The sequence below is a fragment of the Aquarana catesbeiana genome, linkage group LG02 (assembly GCF_042186555.1).
Source record: "Aquarana catesbeiana isolate 2022-GZ linkage group LG02, ASM4218655v1, whole genome shotgun sequence".
NCBI lineage: Eukaryota > Metazoa > Chordata > Amphibia > Anura > Ranidae > Aquarana > Aquarana catesbeiana.
In genome coordinates, this window is record NC_133325.1 from 270,425,923 (window position 1) to 270,449,082 (window position 23,160).

Below are 23,160 nucleotides of genomic sequence, written 5' to 3' on the forward strand. Positions count from 1 at the left end.
GTCCTCTGCACCCCCTCCCCAATGCAGTATGCCCTGTCGCCTTCCCCCTCCACTGTAGTGTCTTCTGCCCCCATGCAATATCCTCTGTCCCCCAAAGCAATGTCCTCTGTCCCCTTCGCACCCTCCCCCCAATGTAGTGTCCTCTTCACCCCCGCCCACTGTTGTGTCCTCTGTGTCCCCCATGCAGTGTCCTCTGTCCCTTTCACCCCCTCCCCCCGCTGTAGTGTCCTCTGTCCCCTTTACCCCCCGCCCCACTGTAGTGTCCTCTGCCCCCCCATGCCATGTCCTCTGCCCCCCAAAGCAAAGTCCTCTGTTCCCTTCACACCCTCCCCCCACTCTTGTGTCCTCTGTGCCCCCCCAATGCAGTTTCCTCTGTCCCCTTTACCACCCCTCCACTGTAGTGTCCCCTGCCCCCCCCCCCCCCAATGCCCTCTTTCCTCTTCACACACACACACACTTTGGATCTGACGGAGTTAACTTTTTACTTTAACTAGCTGGTGATTGTTTGCGAGGACTGCCCGGCAACCAATCACCTGATGGTTAATGTTAAAAGTTAATTCCAGCAGCTCCCGCCCTCTATCCAGTACTGTAACTTCTCCCATTTTCCGCTTTGCAGTGAAGAGGATAGCGGCGACGGTGGCTGGGGGAAGGACTGTGTTTGGGGCTGTGTTCCTGATCGACCTATTGGCTGCCCCTGGTCGGCAGGTCGATCACGATCGATGGCTTGCCGACCCCCATTTTAACGTTCAACCAAAGGCAAAGGTTTGTCAGGTTTTATTGCTGTCTGTGACGCTTTTAAGGAGATTTACCCTCTAAATTTGTCCTGTTTCCCATCATCACCGAAAGTGAAAGAAAGTTGGTCACCAGAACAGGAATATAGGGAAATCTTCCAATGGTGATACTAGTTCAGTTAATCCTGGTGACAGCAAGGCGTTCCTTACTTGGCGGGATTTCCTCTTGCCTTCCTCTTCTAGCTGTGGGGCAGGAAGTGAAGGGAAATCTCCCCAATGGGGCACAGAGGGCAAAAAAGAAAAAACACTGATGAGGATTATATTTCTCCATAAATCTATACAAAATATGGATAAAAAGTTTTTGCCTTTTAGTTTTTCTTTGAAAATAGCATTACTGTTAAAAAATATATATATTTACATAGTTCTGGTAAACTCTGCAGACAGTCTCAGAATTAAATGGAAAAAAAAAATCACTGAGTAGAATGCCCCTACGGAAGTACATTTTACTTGGGCGTCTTTAAAAGCAGCCTGGACGAGCTAGTATTGATGGGTAAAGTGTAATTTGTTTCCAAGTGTCACTGGCAGGGAGTTGATATCAGTTTTTGGCCCTTAGCTGTTTAAGGTTGATAGAAATGCTGACAGTATACATGAATGGATAGCAATGATGGATACATTGGATGTCATGGGAGGATGAACAGAACTCTTTACAGATCCTGTCCAATTGATTTACCAACTGGGGAGGTGAAATAATTAAACAGTTAAATTATTGCACATTTGATTTGGTCAATTTTCAGCATTAAGCGCTGTCGCAATGACTATTGCGCTGTCATGCAACACTGTAGCTATATGGAATTTTTATCATTTTTTTTTTCACACAAATTAAGCTTTCTTTTGTTGCTATTTAATCACCACTGTTTTTTGTATTTTTTGCTAAATAAACAAAAACAAAAAAAAAAAAAACACACATTTTGAAAACTATGCCTTTTTTTTCATTTATGTTATAAAATTTTGCAAATAATCTCTCTTCAGAAATTTAGCCCAACATGTATTCTGCTACATTTCTTTGGTGAAAATAACCCAAATCAGTGTATATTATTTAGTCTGTAGAAAAGTTAGTCCACAAACTATGGTATAAATATCAGAAAATCTATCAGTCCTGATGTACTGACGGGTCTCATTTATTGAGACCCCAGAATGCCAGGACAGTACAAATTCCCCTCAAATTAGCTTTTTGGAAAGTAGACAGTATTTAGTAAGATGCATGGCACTTTTTTGACGTAGTTTTTTGGGAAAATGTAATAATTTTTTTTTTCACATTGTTTTTATTTTTTACATATTGTCACCAGTGCAGTGTAGCGTCATCAAATAACTGGTGTGGTGGTGACCAGGCACACTGACTGATGACCGTATGTAAAAAGAAAAAAAATTATATACCGGTATATGTATGTGTGTGTGTGTGTATGTGTGTATATATATATATATATTATAATTTTTTTTTATTAAATACTTTGGGATTGTCCACAGCTAATCACACGGTACAAATGAGCTGTGATTGGCCCTCTCCGTACCATGTGATCACTGTGACCAATCACAGCTAGCAACACAATTGCATACAATGAATGGCATAAAAGGAAGCCATTTATTGTTTTATTGTTTACAACTGTCATGTGATCTGCTGCGATTGGTCACAGCAGTCACATGGTACAGGCAGCGGGCCAGTACACTGATCAGTCATCCGCTGTGTCCGGTGGACACAGCAGGTGACAGATTGCACTGGTGTGCTGCCTGTCCTCCTAGAACAATAGGGTTCCCAAATGACCATCATTTTACAATGGCGTGGGCGGAAAGCACTTAAAACATATATACAGTGGCTGCTTTATTTTATACACATACCCAGGACTGATTAGACCCCCCCCCCTTTTTTTCCCCTTAATTTTCAAATGATTTATTTATGGATATCAACAAGTTGCCTATACCTGGTTTATAAGGAATTCGGAAAGAAATGATCAGTTCTTTGTCAGTGACAGTCTTGCTGATTTGAATTTTCTTTTAGGTTTAGAAAAAAATAAAATAAGTAACCAAAGGAAAGAACAAGCAGGACTAAACATAGGATTTAGAACAAGGGGTTACCCTCCTTGTCCAAGGGGTTGGACAAGGAGGATGGGAAAGTTGGCCTGGGATTGGGTTTTCTTTTTAATACTACGGAAACTTAACATGGAAAGATAGGGTATGGAGAGTCACAGATAGGTCAAAGGGGAGCTGGAAAAATAAAAGAAAGCAGTCGGTGTTAAATAATTCCATTTTTACGTTTAAAATTATTTGAATTCTATCTGGCATGGATTAGCAAGCTGTTTAAAAAAATTATTTAGGGAGTTTGATCTGTATTAAAGTGGACCTTTCCTCCCTTTCCCCAAAAAATCATATCGGCATGCAGCTCTGCATGCTGATATGAAGTGATTCTACATTCATTAGTTGCTTTACTTACAATCGCAATCACTGTTTTTACATTTCCTGGTTGAGTGTGGCACTGGTGATGTACCACTGGCCTTACAGACATATCATGGAAAGGCTACATCACTAGTGCTTTCTCCCTCAAATGAAGTGCACATGTTCCAGGAGGCAGATCCAGTGTTCTAGGAAGTAAAAGAAAATGGATTCATCTGCCTTTAGTTAAAATAGCCACCATGAGAATATAGGGGAGGAAAAGAAAACAAAGGTATGCAAATAAAAACACATATATCAGTAAGTATCTGTTTGTAGATTGCTATTACTAAAGATTTCTAAAGGTGCATTTGTTGTAAATTTGATGATAAATGTAAAGTTCCTCTTTAGGTAGCAGCTCCATTACAACACTAGGCTGAATCACTGAAGCAGGACAGTAGACATAAATGCGGTGTATGCACAATAAGATGCATATTCTGAATGCATCTTATTTATATTACAAAAAATACTAATATTTATCTGGCCAAGCGATGTTTTCCCAATCTTATGTTGTCCGGTTTTGGGGATTTCATACTGTCTGTAGTCTCTCATTTTCTTATTGGAATGGAACACATTTTGGTCTTTTGCTACTGTTCAAAGCTTGGAAAGTTATGTGTTCAGATATGACTTTTCGCACAGTGCTGTTATAAACAACAGATTTCAACTTCACTCAGCCTAAGGCTAGGTTCATACCTTTGCATGTGCTTTTCATGTCCTTTTTTTTTTTTTTTTTGTGCATTTTTATGTATTTTTATGTGTCATACGTTTTTTCACTCGTAAGAGCGGGGGTACATAGGCATAAACGCAATATCTTATTAGCTGTAAAAATATACAACAGAGAAACAGTATGAAACCAAGTATATAAAGAGCCTCTGTCAATGTCTTGAATGGCACGAGTTTCAATTTTCCATCTATGTGGCAAGTAGTAAAGTGGTAGATGAAATCTACATAATCCAGTATGTAGACATCTGGAAATCAATCAATATGCAAGTAACCTATATAGGGGAGAGAAACTGTGTACAGTGTGAGGTAAGGCGGAGATGGGGAAAGGGGGGATCTGGACTTGAGCTCTACAGCGGAACACAGTCAGGGCGTCTAGTCAAATACACCAAATTATACATAAGAGGCAAACTTTGGAGAATGTCAAAGGTGATTCCAAACCGACCATGTGAGGGTATAAATGTTCATTTTGCCTGTTTCCCAGGAGACCAAATTTTCCAAGTGGCAGATGGAATCCATTTCACAGGCCCAAATAGCAAAAGATGGAGCAACTGTTTGAGGCCAAGCCCTGGCTATGACAGCACATGCAGCTGTCAAAAAGTGGCGGGGCAGACTCTTCTTATTTTGTTTATAGGAACTGGGCATCATCGGGAGCAAAGTAATGAGAGGGGAGTTGGCCATTTTTTCCCCACAAAGTCATAGTAGAGGCGGAGTATTTTGTCCCAGAAAGGAATAATGTGAGGACAGGTACTCCTTATGTGCGTCATAGTGCCCAGGGCCTGCAAACAAGGAATTTGGACACCGATACCATCTAGTATTTTATAGTTGCGCTCCTGAGCTCTTGAAGATGCAGATGTTTTATAAGTAAACGCCAGTATTTTGTCCCAATCAATGTCCTCAGAAGCAATACTAAGTTCTTGTTCCTATTTTACCATGAAGTGGGGTGCATGAGGTAGAGAGGCCCTCCACAAGATTTTATAGTATTGAGAAAGTGGACGGTCTTGTCTGTTGGGAGAGCATACACTCCAAGTCGGCGAGTGGCCTAGTTAAGCAAGCAGTGGGGAAATTAATAGTGAGTAATGTCTTAGATTCTTTCAAGCATCGGCTGAGCTATGACTAGCCACTAATAGCTGCAACAAGGGATGTAGCTTACCATTCTGCAAGGTTTGACATAATATTAGCTTATCCTTCTTGGTCCAAAGACCGGAGGGTCGGAGGGAATGCACAGGTAGCAAAGAGAGGGAATACTCGCTCATCACATTTTAACAAGATTCACTCAGCATGTCAATGGTAGTAACTATGCATTTGTAATAGGCCACAGAGCACTTCAGCAAACATTGCTTTAATTTCACAGCCGAGACACTTAACTGGGAGCTTTCAGGGTTACATGGCACAGTATGACCAAGCTTATATGCAGCCCTCAGGGGCTGGAATGCCTCAGGAAGACACATTGGAGTTGATATAGTAAAACTGAAGAGTGCAAAATCTGGTGCAGCTCTGCATAGAAACCAATCTGCTTCCAGAGATTTTGTCAAAGCTTTATTGAACAAGCTGAAGTTAGAAGCTGATTGGCTACCATGCACAACCCCATTCAGTCTTCATATCCAGCATTTGCTCTTCAGTCTCTTGCATCCTCTCACAAGAGTCCAGTCCCTTCAGACTGCTATAACCATGTGCCAGACCCAGGGGTTGAAAGACTTCTTGCTTGTTTCACCTAGTGATCTGGCTAGTAAGTCTCTTATTTTTTTCAACCTACTTTAACCACTTCACGCCCAGCCTATAGCAAAATGATGTCCTCTCAGGAACGCACCCCGCCGCTGACCGAACGCTATACTGGCCCTCTACCTGTACCAGGTGAATGCTCTGACCAATTGCAGCAGATCACACAATAGTTGCAAACAATTGATGGCTTTCTTTCATGCCATCCATTGTGCACAATTGTGTTGCTAGTTGTGATTGGTCACAGTAATCACATAGCACAGACAGGACCAATCACAGCCTATCTGTACCATGTGATTAGCTGTGGCAAATCACAGCTAATCACAATAGTAAGCACTGAACGAATCAGTTTTATTCAGCAAAAATGGTTGCTTATACCAATGAAATTCATAGTGTGTAAAACAAAAAAAAAAATCCTGATCACTTCCCCAGAGTAGTACAGTGTCACTAAAAAAAAAATCATGAAAAAATAGAAAAATTATATATATATATATATTTTTTACCTATTGTCACCAGTCAATGTCCCTAATCACCGCCACACCAGTTATATGCTGATGCTGTACTGCACTGGTGACTGTATGTAAAAAAAAGTTTTTTAAAATTTCTTTATTTGCCAAAAAATTGTGACAATTACTACGTCAAAAAACTTGCCATGTCTCTTACTAAATACCTTGGACTGTCTACTTTCCAAAAAGGGGTCATTTGCGGAATATTTGTACTGTCCTGGCATTATAGGGCCTCAAGAAATGAGATGGGCCATCAGTACACTAGGGTTGATCGATTTTCAGATATATACCATAGTTTTTTATTTAGTCTGTAGGAAAGTTCATAAACACTGATTTGTGTTATTTTCACCAAATAACTATAGCAAAATACATTTACAGTGTACAATACATTTACAATTACAATACAAAACAGAAAAACTTTTTTTTTTTTTTTTTTTGTTTAAAAAGTTTTCAGTCTTTTTTCGTTTTATTTAGCAAAATAAAAAACATACCACCAAAAAAAAAAGATAAAAGTTTCATTTGGGTACAGTGTTGTGAGACCGCGCAATTGTCATTCAAAATGCGACAATGCTGAAAGCTGAAAATTGGCCGGGCAGGAAGGGGGTGAAAGTGCCTGGTATTGAAGCAGTTAAAAACTGTCTTGCAAAAGTGTCAGAGGGTTGAGACAAACAATTTTAACACTGACGGTTGCTTACAGTGACCATTTATTTATGTAAAACATTTATCCCAAAAGGGGAAAAAACTGTTGCTATAATTGCCTGAAAATTGTTAAATGGAGTTTGGCTTCAATGTGTTAGTCACATCCATCTCTGCTAGTGCATCTAAAACTACCCTCTCCTCAGAATGTCAATGCCGCTATCCAAGAATGTCTCTGTTCAGAGTGGAGACACCCGAAGACAGCAAGTATGTTACTGGCCAAATCAAGAAGTGAAAATAAGTGTCGGGGAGCCATGGTATCCATAAGGAGCGTTTTTTGCCTTCCTGTTCCTCTGGAAAATCTAAGCTGTCCCTGGGAGTTGCCACAGGACAAGGAAACACCATCACTATCTGTTTTTCTTTCACATGCTGGTATTTGTATTTTTATTTATTTTTTTTTTTTACAAGATGTTATTTTTTCAAAGTGCCAGTACACTTAAAGTGTTGCTAAACCCACCACAGTAAAATCAGTATATGTATCTGTATATGCAGTAAAGCATGCTTGTTATAGGAGGCACTCTGCACATGCTCCGTTTGGTGTGTATTGCTAGAGAGTTGCTTTTTTTTCTTTTTGGAGGGGATGCATGGGATCAGCACAGGGCCAGTCGGCACTGTCCAGACAGAGATTTAGGGGTCCTGCAGCCTTATAGGACAGACAGAGTGGAATGAAAACTACTCCTACAAGCTTTAACCAGACACTGATAGAAGTCACATGACTGCTATATAGTGCTGATGAGAAAAGGTATTTAGCAGTTTATATTTACTGAAATATTTGCATTTCCATATTATGTGCATCGTGGGAGACCAGCTATAGTGAATACAGGATCCTGGGTTAAGTAACACTTTAACACCTCCTTCCACTGTCCAAAGAAGTACAAACTAACTCTCACTTACAAACTGGCAAAAAGGAGAGCAGGGGCCAGGATGAGAAACCTAATGAGGACACTGAATAACCAACAAAAATGCTGTGCAACTTGCCCAGAATGGTAAAGCACTATGTGAGCACCGATTCTCCAGCTTGACCGGAAAGTACCTGACATGTTTCATCACAGTGGAGGCAAGAGGTACTAGACCAGGGGTAGGCAACCTCGGCACTCCAGCTGTGGCGAAACTACAAATCCCATCATGCCTCTGCCTCTAGGATTCATGCTTGTGATTGTCAGAGTCTTGCAATGTCTCATGGGACTTGTAGTTTCAAAGCAGCTGGAGAGTCGAGGTAGCCTACCGCCGTACTAGACGTTTATTATAAAACCTGCTGGCTTGTCGGCGAGGTAGAACTCAGATGCAGAAGGTGGCACTTTACTTCCCCAGTCAGACCACAATCAGGTATTCATTAAAACCTGCCAGCAGAGGTTACCCATGCTTCTCATTGAAATAGTTGGACTGCTCTCTCGCAGTTTACTATACTTTTTAGGAGCCACAGGCACATGTGTGGTAGTCAAAAGGATGCCAACTGGGATATGTTAGTATTGGATAATAGAGATATGCTAATTTGGGGCTATTTGCCTTCAGACAGGTTACAAACCTTGTCCAGTCATTGTTTGTCCTACGACACAAGCTACAACTATTATTCCTAAACCTTTTTTATTCCAACATTATTTGAAGGTGCAACCATAACTTGAGAATTTTATTAGTGTAGAGCTGATGTCTCCATAGAAAAAAGTGTTTTATCGGTTGTTTGCTATCCCATACGTCTTTCAGGTTTCCCGCCCAAAAACGCAGAGCCACTGAAGTTATCTTACGTGAAATATGCATGTTACAGGGAGGTTATCACAGCATTCGTGCTACATAATCTAAAAAGACAACTGTACACTGCAAAAAAAGTTTTCTTCTGTGGTGACCACAATAACTCATTTCCTGGGTCTCTTCTTCAGGGTGGTGGTGGGGGGCATGGTTATGAAGAGTGTATTGACAGCAGGACTCCAGTCAGGAGCCATTGTCAGACTTTGCAGAGCTGGACAGGGCAACGAAAGCAGCAGGGGTGCAAACTGACCATGCTACCAAAGATATGCGTCCGTAGTAAGGATGGCAGATCTGAACAGGAAATCCAGCAATAGAGAATACTGGCAGGATGACCAGATATTTAATCTGCAGTCAAATTTATGAATAATTTAAAAAAGCAGCAAAATATTAGAGTATGTAAAGATGAGTGCACTTTTATTTTTTGGGTTAATGTACACTTGTATTTTACAAACCATGCTATATCCTGTTTTAGAGCTAGATTCAACCAACACAAGAATCGGAATGGGATGAAATACATGAAAATGATTGCAAATGTGATTGACTCATCTGTAAAGCAATGAGTCACTTCAGTCTTTAGCAAATTAGTACTTACAGTTCGTAGTTGTCAAGCTGAGAATAGGCAGTTCATTCATCCATTACTTGTCTAACACCTTTAGTCCCTCTCATAAAATGTGGTTATCCTGCAGTGATGTTAGAGGAAACTTGTCATAACATCCAATCATGTTTAGTCATGTGTTTATACAAACTATAGGTGACATTTTACTTAATATTTTCAGTGTGTATGGAAACCGTATTAAACTGAAATTTGAATTTGATAAGGGAACCGCATGCAGTCTTACATGAGCACACAGTGCAGTCAAAGCACCTGATCACTCCTATAAGATGGCTAATCTAATTTGCCATGGATTGAGCCCCGTTGGTAACAGTTGATCTAGGATTTTGTTAGTTAAATGCATCCTTTAGCTTTCTTCAAATGTTAACCTATTCAGATTTATGAAATGGGGTTGAAGAAGACCTATCAAACCATATTTATTTGCATTGCTCGGAGTCCAGATTTTGTGCTCTCGACACCTTGTTGTGTGTCTTTGTACACTGGTGTTGAATGCTTCCACCAGACAGCAGTCCTGCTATAAATTATTAAAGCTTTTTGAAGTTAGTGTTACTAAACCCACAACAGTAAAATCAGTCTGTATATGCGGTAACGCATGCTTGTTATACTCACTGTGGAACCTAAGGAGTTATTCCTCCGCATTGTTTAACCATTTCAGCTCCGGAAGAATTACCCCCCTTCTTGACCAGACCATTTTTTTGCAATATGGCACTGCGTTACTTTAACTGTCAATTGTGCGGTCGTGAGACACTGTACTTAAATTGTATGTCCTATTTTTTTTTCCCTCAAATATAGCTTTCTTTTGGCAATATTTGATCTCTGCGGTTTTTATTTTTTGCGCTATAAACAAAAAAAACAACAATTTGAAAAAAAAACCCAAAACTTTCTGTTATAAAACACATCCAATAAAAAAAATTTAATTTCTTCCTCAATTTAAGTCAAAATGCATTCTGCTACATATGTTTGGTAAAAATAATCACAATACGTGTATATTGATTGGTTTACGAAAAGCTATTGTGTCTACAAACTATGGGATATATTTGTGGAATTTTTATTTATTTATTTATTTATTTTTACTAGCAATGGTGGTGATCAGCGACTTCTAGCATGACTGATATTGCGGTGGACAAATTGGACACTGACACTTTATTGGGAACCAGTGACACCATTCCAGTGATCAGTGCTAAAGATATGCACTGTCACTGTACTAATGACACTGGCAGGGAAGGGGTTAACATCTAGGGCGATCAAGGGGTTAAATGTGTGGCCAACATATGTGATACTGTGTGTGCTGTTTTTACTAAGCAATGTGCTGTATTTTACTTCCTGCTTTGCAGGAAGAAAAAAACAGCACATTGCTGCTGTCAGAAGAGAGCCCTGTGTTTGTTTACCTACACAGGGCTCTCTTTTTGGTAATGTCCAGAGCCAATCCCGCTGATTGGTTGGGGCTGTAGCCAATCGCAGCACAGCCAGGGTGTGCTCTCTACTCCGGTGCATAGATCATGTACCAGGTACATGATCTGACGCAGAGTGGCTGCCCTGTCGCAGTATATCTACGGTGGGTGGTCCGCAAACGGTTAAAAAGGCTGTTTGATCCTGTCTTCTCTGATCCTCTCCTTCTTCTACTATCCCCTATCCATCTACTGATAGTACAGCGCCTTTGGAGTCACTCTGCACATGCTCAGTTTGGTGTGTATTACTAGAGAGTTTTTTTTCTTCTTGGGAGGGTGCATGTGATCAGCACAGGGCCAATCGGCACTGCTCCTGCTGCCTGATAAGACAGAGTAAAATTAAACTACCTCTTACAAGCTTTAACCAGACACTAATAGACGTCACAAGACTGCTATATACTGCTGATAAGAAAAGGTATTTAGCAGTATCTATTTACTAAAATAAATACATTTCCATATTCTGTGTACTGTGTGAGACCAGATATAGGGAATGCAGGGTCCTGGGTTTAGTAACACTTTGTTTTTTAGTTTGGATCATTGGATTACAAAGTTTCTGGTTCAGTGCTGTAGTAATGAAGGGAAATGCTCTTTATGAGACAGATGGCAAAACTAACCAACAAAAAAGACAGTGGTTTCAGCCCTCCCTGCTCTATCCAAAATGGGGGAAAAAAAAAAGTTTTGGCTTTATATAGACTTTAAGGCCTGGAAAAACTTTGCCTGTCCCAACAAACCTTTGTTGCCACATGCAGATGGTACAGTCAGGATTTGCCATCTCTAGTATCAATACTTGGTACTATACAAGAAGCATCTAATGGATGTGTGGCCAATACGGTTGCAGGAACTGTGTTGCCATGTAGTCAGCAAAGACCTTAAATTCCATTGTCCGCATCCATGGAAAGTTTTCTAAAGGAAAAAGGGTTCTAGATTGGGTGTGCCTAGTAGAGTTGGGTGAGTATACTGTTAAAAGACAAAATGCTCCATTTACAAAGCTTTAACACAAGGATAAGAATCTTTATTTTAGCCATGTAACTGCTATTTTTAAATATCATATGTCTTGGTTGTCACTTAGTGAATTGAACCCATCACATTTTCCTTGACTTACTAGATCGTGATATGACTTATACCTCAAACAAGATGCCATGGGTAAATCTATAGGTTCTTGTATGCGCAATTCATTGCTATAGAACAGTGGGTGGTAATATATTATGGTTATCAAACATTTGGTGCTTTCTGAAGAATGTTTCCAGGAAGTACGTTTAAAATGGAAAGTTTTCCGTTGTGATGTTTTAAGCTGTGTATGGGAGTTTTTTTCAAAGTTTCCTTTATTTAGCTCTACAAAAAAGTACATTTATTCCAGATACTGCATGAGACAGCCCTGTTCTGCTTCACTAACAGTAAATACCTTACTATGTACAGCAATCCTACAGAAGCACTTTTATGATGGCATTGCCAGCCATTACTAATGATGACCAGTTATACATGCAGTGCTGTCGCACATTCTTTTCTTCCCTGTACAAAGCCCAGAATAAAAGGGGATAATGGAATATTTACCTGTTGCAAAATCACAGGCATTAGAGGACCCCCAGTTCAGCACTAGCATTAGGAAGATCAATTATAATGTAATAGAAGCATTTCTCTGTGCTTAGCTTGTGTGCTTAGACTAGCTCCATCTGTGTCACTGCTTCTACATTGGCCCCTTTATGTTGGGGGAAAAAGCAAAGGTTCAGAGAACGCATAGTTCCAGGCTACTCAGAATAAAAGGTTGAAAACCAGTATTTCTTCTTTTCTTTATATCTGGTGGTTTTGGTTATAATTGAATGAATGTAATAGATTTAATGTTTGATATTATAGATACCATATTGTATTGAATTGCTTCAGCTTCATTTATAAATGTCAATACAGAGGTGATCCCACTTGCAAGTAGTCGGTTTGTCATTTTCTTTTGCTACACCACAAAATGACAGCTTTGACCTATTTTTTTTTTTTTTTTGGACACCACAGCCACTTTCCTCTCTGATAGTCTCCATAACTAAATTAAAGTGTTTGTAAAGGTTCAATTTATTTATTTTTAATAATAAATACATCATACTTACCTGCTCTGCTATGGGGGCCGCTCATACTTGCTCTTGGGGCACTCAGCTGTGCTCGTTCCCCAGCAGCCGCTCTGTGTCTGAGACACACAGAGTATAGCGTGGCCCTGTCCCCAGCTCCCTCCAATGAGGAAAGAGAGACCCGGGAGAGCTTCTGCTTTTCTGCAAAGCTGGATTTGCTGGATCGGGCTCAGGTGAGTATTAGGGTGGGGGTGGGGGGGGCTGCACACTGAAGGTTTTTTTCAGCCTTCAGAACCACTTTAAAGGCTCCAGGGAAAATAAAAATTGACCCTTGCACTGGGGATGCACTGTAAGGGTTAAATGATTTTCAAGATTTAGGGGATGGAAAATCAGTATTACTTACTCAATCCTATGCACCTCTGGAAGCCCGCATTTCGCTATGCTCCAGCTATGGACCCTGCATTGATCTTGTTCACATTAGAGAACCTTCGACTGCCAGTGCATAAATGAGAAGAGGTTACAGGGACTGGTCTTATAGTGCTGAAGGAACCTGCAGGGACAGAGGAACAAGTAAAACTGCTTTTCTTGTTCCTCTAGACTTAAACCTTGCTTTGCGCTGCTTTCTCTTTATTGTCAGAAATGTACAAAACTGACTTTTATTATTTTATTACCTTTTTTATTTTTAGCAGTGTGATTACTTATTTTGACAAATAAGGGTTGTTACAACTTTGTGAATTGAGTCAATGAAGTCTCTGTAATTGGCATTATTATGTCAAAGTATCCCTGAGACTTAAAGGAGATGTAAAAAAAAACCCAACATGTATACTCGTACACTTCTGCTTCTATGCTGCAGCTGTCCACCACTGACTCTAAGCCTAAATACTGAGCTATCACATGACCACTGATTACTCGGTTATTGGGCTTCTCAGAGTAGAGAGCGGTAATAGTCAGTCACTGCTCTCCTCTCTTCCACTCCAGTGCTCACTGGAACGTTGGAGAGGGGGCAGGTTCAGCCGGCTTCAGCTCTCAGCAGCACTTTAGCCTGGCTTTAAAGTGGTTCTAAAGGCAGAATGTTTTGTACCCTAATGGATTCTATGCATTAAGGTAAAAAAAAAACTTCTGGGGGCAAGGTCCTATTTAATTCCTTGCGTGAGTGCAACCCTACTTGCTGGTTACTGGGGGCAATGGGGTGGAGGAGAGTGGATTGTTTTTTTTGTTTTGTTTTTCTCTTTTTTTTTTTTCTTTTTGAGTTTTTTTTTTTTCCCTTCATGAGGAAGAAAAAGCAAGCGGGAAGGGTGTAGAAGGTTCTGTATTCTTATTACTACACAGAGATACCCTGAAGGAGGTGTAACTCCAGATTATGAGTCTGGGGTTACATTTGCTCAAGAGTTTGACTGAGAAGGGTAAGATATTCAGATTAATACGTAGATACTGCTTGGGTGATAGGTAATAATAGAATACTGAATAAATCCGCTCAAACTTATTGGATAGAAATTCATTATTATTATTATTAATAATAAGATATGTATTTTATAATGTTTGGAGCTTTTATTTCTTCCCCTTTTAATAAAAAATGATAATAAAAAAAAAATCTGGGTGCAGCTCCCCCCCCAGGTCCCACCTTTAAACTTACCTGAGCCCCATCTCGATTTAGAGATTTGCATGAGAGCAGCGGTTCTTCTGAGTCTCTCTCTCTTCTCATTGACTCACACAGCAGCGGGAGCCTTTGGGTTCTGTTGCTGTCAATCACAGCCAGTGAGCCAATGAGGAGAGAGCATGGGTGGGGCCAAGTCATGCTGTGTGTGTGAATAGACAATGTCCATTCACAGGAGCGAGCCCGCTCCAGTGCCCTCATAGCAAGAGGCTTGCTATTGGGGGCACTCGGCAGGGTGGAGGAGCCAGGACCGCCAGTGGGGGACCCAAAAAGAAAAGTATCGAGGCTGGTCTGTGCAAAACCATTGTACAGAGCAGGTAAGTATAACATGTCTTTTATTTATTTATTTTTTATGAATACCTTTTAGAATAACTTTAACCTGCTGATTCTGGGTCACAGGAGAGCAAAAGTAAGTGCACTTCTGTGACTCACAAGAGAAGTATGGCCAAAAAAGCTTTGGCCGTACCTTTCTTTTAAGAGACCGGCTGTGCCTGAGAAAAGAAAGGGGAGGGGAATTTAATTCACATGGTTCACTCACCCAAAAAAACAAAAAAACTCTTGATGGAAAAATCTATCTACACTTTAATTTAAAGCCTGAATGATACCTTCCAAATAAACTTTGTATAAAAGCAAACTGCTAAATTCAGAAGAGGCAGTAGAAGAAAGGGAAGTAGTATTTTTGGTGAAAGTTTTAATGTGTTTATATTTCATTTATCACAGAAAACTTGTTCAAAGGACAAAAGGGGAAGTGAAAATGTAAGCATTCTAGACAGTGACACTGGCGATATTTAGATTCTGCCTTGAAGTGTCTGTATTTGGCACAGCCATTTTTTTCCCTGCAGCGACTAGTCTGATTCCAACTGTCACTTCACAGGGCAATCTTGAGTTTGATTCTGTGGGTAAAACTAGTTCCTATGCTGGACAAACATCAGAGTTTTCTTTTTTTTTTTTTTTATCTCTGTTGGATCAGAAAAATGTATTTGTAACTGTGTAGTAAGAGGGACTACCTGCATGGATATATGGATATTAACCACTTATTGACCGTATACAGTACATTTACGGCAGCAAGATGGCTCTCATGTGCAAAAACACGTACAGTTACGTGATTTTGTACTTCCAGGTCTGGGGCGTGCGCCGCCGGCGACCCCGCTCCTGCTGTGATTGTACACAGCAGGAGCCAATCAACAGGTCACCGAGACACGCCGGCCATTCCCGAGAGAGGCAGAACAGCAGTCTACCTATGTAAACAAGGCAGATCGCTGTTCTGTCAGTAGGGAAGGTGGTGATCCTGTGTTTCTGCTAAGCAGGAACACAGATCTCTGCCTTCCCACAGTAAAAATACCTCCCCCACACTTAGCAAGCACTCCATAGGAACATATTTAACCCTTTGATTGCCCCTGATGTTAATCCCTTCCCTGCCAGTGTCATTAGAGTAACAGTGTATATTTTTAGTACTGATCACTGTGTTGGTGTCACTGGTCCCCAAAAAAGTGTCACTGAAGGCAAATCCAGTGCAGGGTTCCCGCATCGCATACAACTCGCAGGCAGTTCACACTGCCCTATGCGAATTGCTGGGAGTGTCAATAGAAAGGTAATGACACCCCCAAATCAGTTTGCATATCACAGAGCAAACTGCAAATTCGGACAGGAATCGGATCGCATGGATGTGAACACCCATATGATCCGATTCTGCTGCGGACCAAAAAAGGGCCCTGTGCAAGTTTGGTCCGAATGCGATGCAAATTCAGCCATACAATCTGTATGGCTGAGTTCGTATCGCATGTGATTTGCAGTGCGGTGCGAATCACATTCGATGTCAGAAGCACAGCAGTGTGAACTGGCCCTCAGTGTCCAATTTGTCTGCCGCAATGTCGCAGTCCTGCTATAAATCACTGATCGCCGCCATTACTAGTAAAAATAAATAAATTAAATAAAAATTCCGTAAATATATCCCATAGTTTGTAAACGCTATAACTTTTGTGCAAACCAATCAATATACGCTGATTGGAATTTTGTTCACCAAAAATATGTAGCAGAATACATATTGAGCTAAATTTATGAAGAAATGTAAATTTAAAATTTTTTTTTTTTTTTTTTTTACATTTTTTTATTGGATATGTTTTATAGCATAAAGCATAAAAAATATTGTTTTTGGTTTTTTTTTTGTTTTTTTCAAAATTGTTGGTCTTTTTCTGTTTATAGCGCAAAAAATAACTGCAGAGGTGATCAAATACCACCATAAGAAAGCTTTATTTGTGGGGAAAAAAGGACATCAATTTTATTTGGGTACAACGTTGCATTACTGTGCAGTTTTCAGTTAAAGTAACGCAGTGCCTTATCGCAAAAAAATGGACTGGTCATGAGGGGGGGAAGGAGGGGTAAACCTTCCGGAGCTGAAGTGGTTAAATGAATGGACAGAGACCCTCACAGAGCATAGTAATTGGTAAATGTTCTTGCTTTATTAGATCCAGTCAAGTACTGACTTTTGATATATAGCAGGGATATGCAATTAGCAGACCTCCAGCTGTTGCAGAACTACAAGTCCCATGAGGCATAGCAAGACTCTGACAGCCATAAGCATGACACCCAGAGGCAGAGGCATGATGGGACTTCTAGTTTTGCAACAGCTGGAGGTCCGCTAATTGCAGATCCCTGATATATAGGAATGTGTGTCCCGTTTAACCTCCCATGACAATGACAAGTGAGCCTGCCTTGCAGATTCTGTTTAGCAAGCACACTTTAATACTGTCTGATGACTGTCTCTGTCACATGCTCTTCTAAACCAAGTTGTTGGCATTGCAGCCTCTTCTTATCAGTGTGACTCTCTTTAGATATAAAATCATCGTAAATAAGCTGCCCCTCTCTATTTTATTCATAAAGCCTTTCTACAGCTATTTTTTTTATAATACTGTGCTGTTTTATATTAGCTATGTCCTCTTGGCAGTCTAATGCCCCGTACACACGGTCGGATTTTCCGATGGAAAATGTCCGTTCGGAGCGTGTTGTCGGAAATTCCGACTGTGTGTGGGCTCCATCGGACATTTTCCATCGGATTTTCCGACACACAAAGTTGGAGAGCAGGAGATAAAATTTTCCGACAACAAAATCCGTTGTCGGAAATTCCGATCGTGTGTACACAAATCCGACGGACAAAGTGCCACGCATGCTCAGAATAAATAAAGAGATGAAAGCTATTGGCCACTGCCCCGTTTATAGTCCCGACGTACGTGTTTTACGTCACCGCGTTTAGAACGATCGGATTTTCCGACAACTTTGTGTGACCGTGTGTATGCAAGACAAGTTTGAGCCAACATCCGTCGGAAAAAATCCTAGGATTTTGTTGTCGGAATGTCCGAACAAAGCCCGACCGTGTGTACGGGGCATAACTGTTGTAGACACATGACATTGGTGCTTTCTTTTTCTGGTGTCATCTACCATCTAGGGAAGGTTGCTCTACCTGGTTAAGACCTATTTCTAAACAGTTTCATGTAGGAAGAAAAGCATTTACATCTTATAACATAATATTATATGCAAAACCTAATAGTCAATCTACAAATTGCACCTTTAAATATTTTGTGTTGTGTAAGTAAGCACATTTTTATCCATATAACAATAAGTTATTTTAAGCTGAAATACTGATAGGTTTCTATAAATATCTGAAATATTATTGGTAAAAAAAAAAATATATATATATATATATATATATATATATATATATATATATATATATATATATATATATATATATATATATATATATATATATACACACAATGACACATGCACACTTATTTCAAGCAAATAATAGAATCTTGTCATTGAATAATAAAGCCCTAATAAATATAACCTATAAAAAACGTTTTCTTACTTACTGAGCAGTAGGTTCTTTCAGTGTCTCTGTCTGTTAAAAGTGAGTGAGTGAGCTACAAGTTCCCTCCTGTGATTTCAAGAAAAGTTCCTCTCCGTGTTTCTGGTGTCATAATCAGCACTTTTTTTTTATAGCTTGTGGTTTGAACATCGTTCCTTGTACTTCAAGTGAAACAAAATCTTGTCTGTGGGAGGTACCAGACTTTACGCTTTACATTATAATGTTCATATTGTTTAGTATCTTAGCTTTTAAAAATAGCTAAAGTGCATGCTTAATATAGTAGTAGCTCTTACTAGGGATTAACCAAAGTCACAATTGATTTTCTTTACCTAAGATATTTTTATAATTTTTAGGCATTTTTATTAACCACTTCAGCCCCGGGAAGGATTTACCCCCTTCCTGACCAGAGCACTTTTTGCGATTCGGCACTGTTTCACTTTAACTGACAATTGCATGGTCGTGCGTCATTGCACTCAAACAAAATTGACGTCCTTTTTTCCCCACAAATAGAGCTTTCTTTTGGTTGTATTTGATCACCTCTGTGGTTTTTATTTGTTGCACTATAAACAAATTTTGAAAAAAAAGCAATATTTTTTACTTTTTGCTATAATAAATATCCCCCAAAAATATATAAAAAAATGTTTTTTCCTCAGTTTAGGCTGATATGTATTCCTCTACATATTTTTAGTAAAAAAAATTGCAATAAGTGTATATTGATTGGTTTGCGCAAAAGTTATAGCGTCTACAAAATAGGGGATAGTTTTATGGCATTTTTATTATTAATTTTTTTAAATTAGTGATAGTGGTAATCTGCTATTTTTATCGTGACTGCGACATTATGGCGGACACATCGGACACTTTTGACACTATTTTGGGACCATTGTCACTTGTACAGTGATCAGTGCTATAAAAATGCACCGATTACTGTGTAAATGACACTGGCAGGGAAGGGGTTAAACACTTGGGAGATCAAGGGGTTAAGTGTGTCCTAGGAAGTGATTCTAACTGGGGGGTGTGGGCTACTACTCACATGACAGCGATCACTGCTCCCGATGACGGGGAGCAGTGATCTCTGTCATGTCACTAGGCAGAACGGGGAAATGCCTTGTTTACATAGGCATCTCCCCGTTCTTCCACTCCGTGACACAATCGTGGACATTGAGTCAGTGGGTACCGCAGTCACAGAGCACACAGCGGGCACGCGTGCCCACAATGACGCATGTTAAAGGGGACGTACCTGTACGCCCATTTGCCCAGCAGTGCCATTGTGCCGACGTATATCGTCAAGCGCTGGTTGACAAGGGGTTAAATTATGGTAAGAATTTTTAGGATAGGTTTTTTTTTTTCAATAAATACATTTAAAATAGTTAAAAAAGCTATACTTATTTTTACCCTAATGCTTTCACAGCGTTAAGATAAAAAGTCCCAATGTTTTATTTTTACCCTAATGCTTTCACAGCGTTAAGATAAAAAAGTCCCAATGTTTTTACAATCACCCTGTCTACAATTTTTTTCCTTGTTATGGCCGCTGGTTCCAAGATTCATCAGCGCGCCCCCCTCCCGAAAAAGTGAGGAAAAACATACACCTGACTTTATTTTTAACAGAGGCCACACATTGTAAAAGAGAATTGCAGGATTAAAAAAAAAAATCATACTTGCCTATATGGCTGCATCATTGATCTGATGCTGCAGCTGTCCCTTGTTGGCACTAAGACCAAGACCCAATTGATCACATAACTGTTGAGCAGATAGCGATGACTGTCTGACACCACTCTCTGCTCTGCCCTTCCAGCGCTCACTGGAGCTGAGCCAACTGCCGATCAGGCATCTGGGTGGATCCCAACATTATCAGGATCCTTGCAGAGCCCGCACTGGTCCCGTGACCTCAACCAACAGCAGGCTGTCAGCTAAATCTGGGTTACAGGTGTGCAAAAATACATGCGCTCCTGTGACCAACATGAGAAGTATGGCCAAAAAAAGCTTTGACCATGCTTCTCCTTTATGAAAGCCCTGGCAGAGTGCAAAGCAGCTTGTACAAAGACCTGTGATCAGTTTTTGAAATTACTGCTGAAATAAAGGATCACCATTTTCTTTTCACCATGTGACAGTCAGCTACTCTTGGTTGCTCATTTTCTTCACATGTTTACATTTTTCTACCTCCGACGAAGCTATATTTGAAGAGTGAAACGTGTTAGGTTTGGGTGATTTGGTTTTGGGAGCACCTTCTGACTTTATTTTCATTTAGGTTCACATGATTTAAATTTTGTCCTGACACATTCTTTTCCCCCTCCCCTACATTTTTCTTTTTTGTGGGGCGAGATATGCCTTGTGTCAATGTAGTCTTGATTAAGAGATCAGCTTTTTTGTGGCTATGGTGACATATGGGGCTTGTCCATCAGTGGTTATTTGTGTCCACATGGATCAGTGTACCCCTATTGTATATCTGAGAGATAGATAATTGCATAGGGTAGAACATAGATAGCCCATATCTTCTGTAAGACTTACTATCATACCTTCTCTTTTTCTGTTCATCTCATTTTTATATGTGGCCAATAGATGGGAGGAGAGACAGATATACCCCCATCTCTTGATACCAGGTGGTGTTGGTGAGTAGACCTTTAATCTACATATCCTCTAATACAGCCTGGGGCCTTTATAGTGAAAATAGGAGGAAATTATAACCCTCCATATTATATATATTCAAGAGAAGTTTTCACCGTTTAATCTGGGTAGATGTTAATATTACCACATAGAGATAGAATGTTGATTTTTATATATAATGGCATTGACCTCATCCTATAGGTATACCTGTTATCGTCATTTACATACTTTTTATGATTTACAATAAAGGTTAAGTTTTAGTTAAGTGGCTTTTTGGTGCATAGGGAAGTGCACCCTCGTCTAGTTCTAGTCTAATTTTGCCACAGTTAAGTGTTATCAATAGCACAGGCTTTTGTAAAGGATTACCCAAAAAAGCATTGAGCACAACTAAAGATCCCCCTTTTCACTGAATTCTTACTATTACCTTGATCTTTTAGTAGCACTGAACTATCCTAAGCTAACCGTTTAGATTCTTGCCCAGTTGGGTTGTTACCTTCTCTGTCCTTGCCCAACAAAGGGCATCATTGAATGTACCAAATTAAAACACTTCTTCACTCTTAAATGAATGTCATCCATCCTCCAAACCAAAAAAGGGTTAAAGCCAGGGTCCTTGTCTACTATAATGTAAATGTGGGTAAGCCCCAAGAATTCTAAAATAGCAGACCAAGTAGAAATGGAGATTTCTTTTTTGTAACAGAGGAGTTCGTGTTTCTCTTATTGTCCCAGTGCATTTTAACCCAGAAGGAACATTTTCCAATTAAAACTGGTAAGACCGCTTTAGAAGAAAGGGGTGCCAGGGATGGTTAAAATGTTGTATAAGATTGAAGAGGCTGCAGGTACAGCATTTGTGTGTAAAAGGGCAAAATCGAAAAAACTACAAAAAAAAAAACTGTTCTCTAAATGATGAACGTATGGAGTGTGACTTTTTGTATTAATGATTAGTAGCAAAAATTTGCCTGTTCCAGAATGAGAACGGTCGGGGATTTAGCAAAACAAGCCTTTATGGCATTATGTGCAGGAACGGAGTGTGGAAAGTAGGCACGACTAGAAGTATATGCAGGAGAGTAGTACAGTGGACATGACAGCAGGCAAAATGTGTAGGAGAGGAGTGTGGAGCGTGTGAAAGTGACCAGTATGTGCAAGAGGAGTACAGAGGGCATGACAGCAGGCAGTATGTGCAGGAGAGAATAATTGTATAAAAATTACTAAATCGCTGATGTGAATGATTGTATCAAATTGTGAACCAAAAATTATATTAAGATGAACAAATGATAGTGACTGCTATTATTGTGTTATGTGCTGATATCACAAAAAAAGTGAATATATAAAAAAAGTTAACAAAGCGCTACCATCAACCTTAATATAGCACAGTGATCCAATAAATAATGTGATCCTATAAAAAATAATAAATAAACTAATCATATATGTGTCCAGTAAACCACACTAGATATAAATTAATTAATGTTCTTACAAAATGCTTGTAGATTTCTGGAGATACTGGGAAAGATGTCAAATACCACTTATTTGTAAGATGAAACACAAAAGGACAATGATACCCAAATGATCAGGTGTGTAGTCTCTGATGATGATCACATGTGGTGGATTGCTTTCAAACCTTCATTGCTTTCAATCCTTCATATATCGATATTGCTCAAACAAAAGAAAGGACATACCTCATTGTGCAAATAAACTAAAAACGACATGTGGGTAATAAAACACAGTTGCATTCATGGCTTGAAAAAGTCACGTGCCAGTGATGTAACGTGTAGGAGGAGCCAGTAGCCCCAGTGCTGTGTGAGCAGGAACAGCTAAGTGAGGAGATTGTCTCTGAATATATGCAACTGACCTTCTTAAATGCTATCTTATTGCGGGGCGTGTGTGAGTGCAACTGTTTTATTGCTCATACTATGAGTAAGCACTTGGTGTAAGTGAGAAACGTGTCAGATATTTTTGTACCACCCCACAGTCGTGTTGTGTACCCCATGATCCTGTATTTTGAATAAAAAGATGGATTTATCTATTCTGGTGTGCGGCTGTCCAGATCTTCTTGTTCTCTTCTGCTTGCATCAGCATTTAGCCAGCACCTGGGGCTCTTCTCTTCCTGGAGGTAATGAGACACAAGCACTCTGGTTTAAGCCCCTCTTTGAGCGGAGGATCCCACATCAACTCCCATCACCATGCTTGACTGTAGGCAAGACACACTTGTCTTTGTACTCCTCACCTGGTTGCCGCCACTCATGCTTGACACCATCTGAACCAAATCAATTTATCTTGGTCTCATCAGACCACAGGACATGGTTCCAATAATCCATGTCCTTAGTCTGCTTGT

At 39.9% G+C, this 23,160-nt stretch overlaps 2 protein-coding genes across 2 annotated transcripts in view; one reads left to right on the forward strand and one right to left on the reverse strand.

Annotated features, from left to right (window-relative positions):
- GPR183 (G protein-coupled receptor 183) overlaps positions 1–18,363 on the reverse strand; it is a 33,310-nt gene extending 14,947 nt beyond the window's left edge. Inside the window, exons 1-2 of the mRNA XM_073614425.1 lie at positions 18,235–18,363; positions 9,189–9,276 (exon numbers count right to left, since the gene is read on the reverse strand). The gene's annotated coding sequence lies outside the window, so the exon portion shown is untranslated. The remainder of the gene's footprint in view (positions 1–9,188; positions 9,277–18,234) is intronic.
- Positions 1–23,160, forward strand: part of UBAC2 (UBA domain containing 2) — a 292,792-nt gene that overhangs the window by 143,893 nt on the left and 125,739 nt on the right. The window lies entirely within an intron of this gene.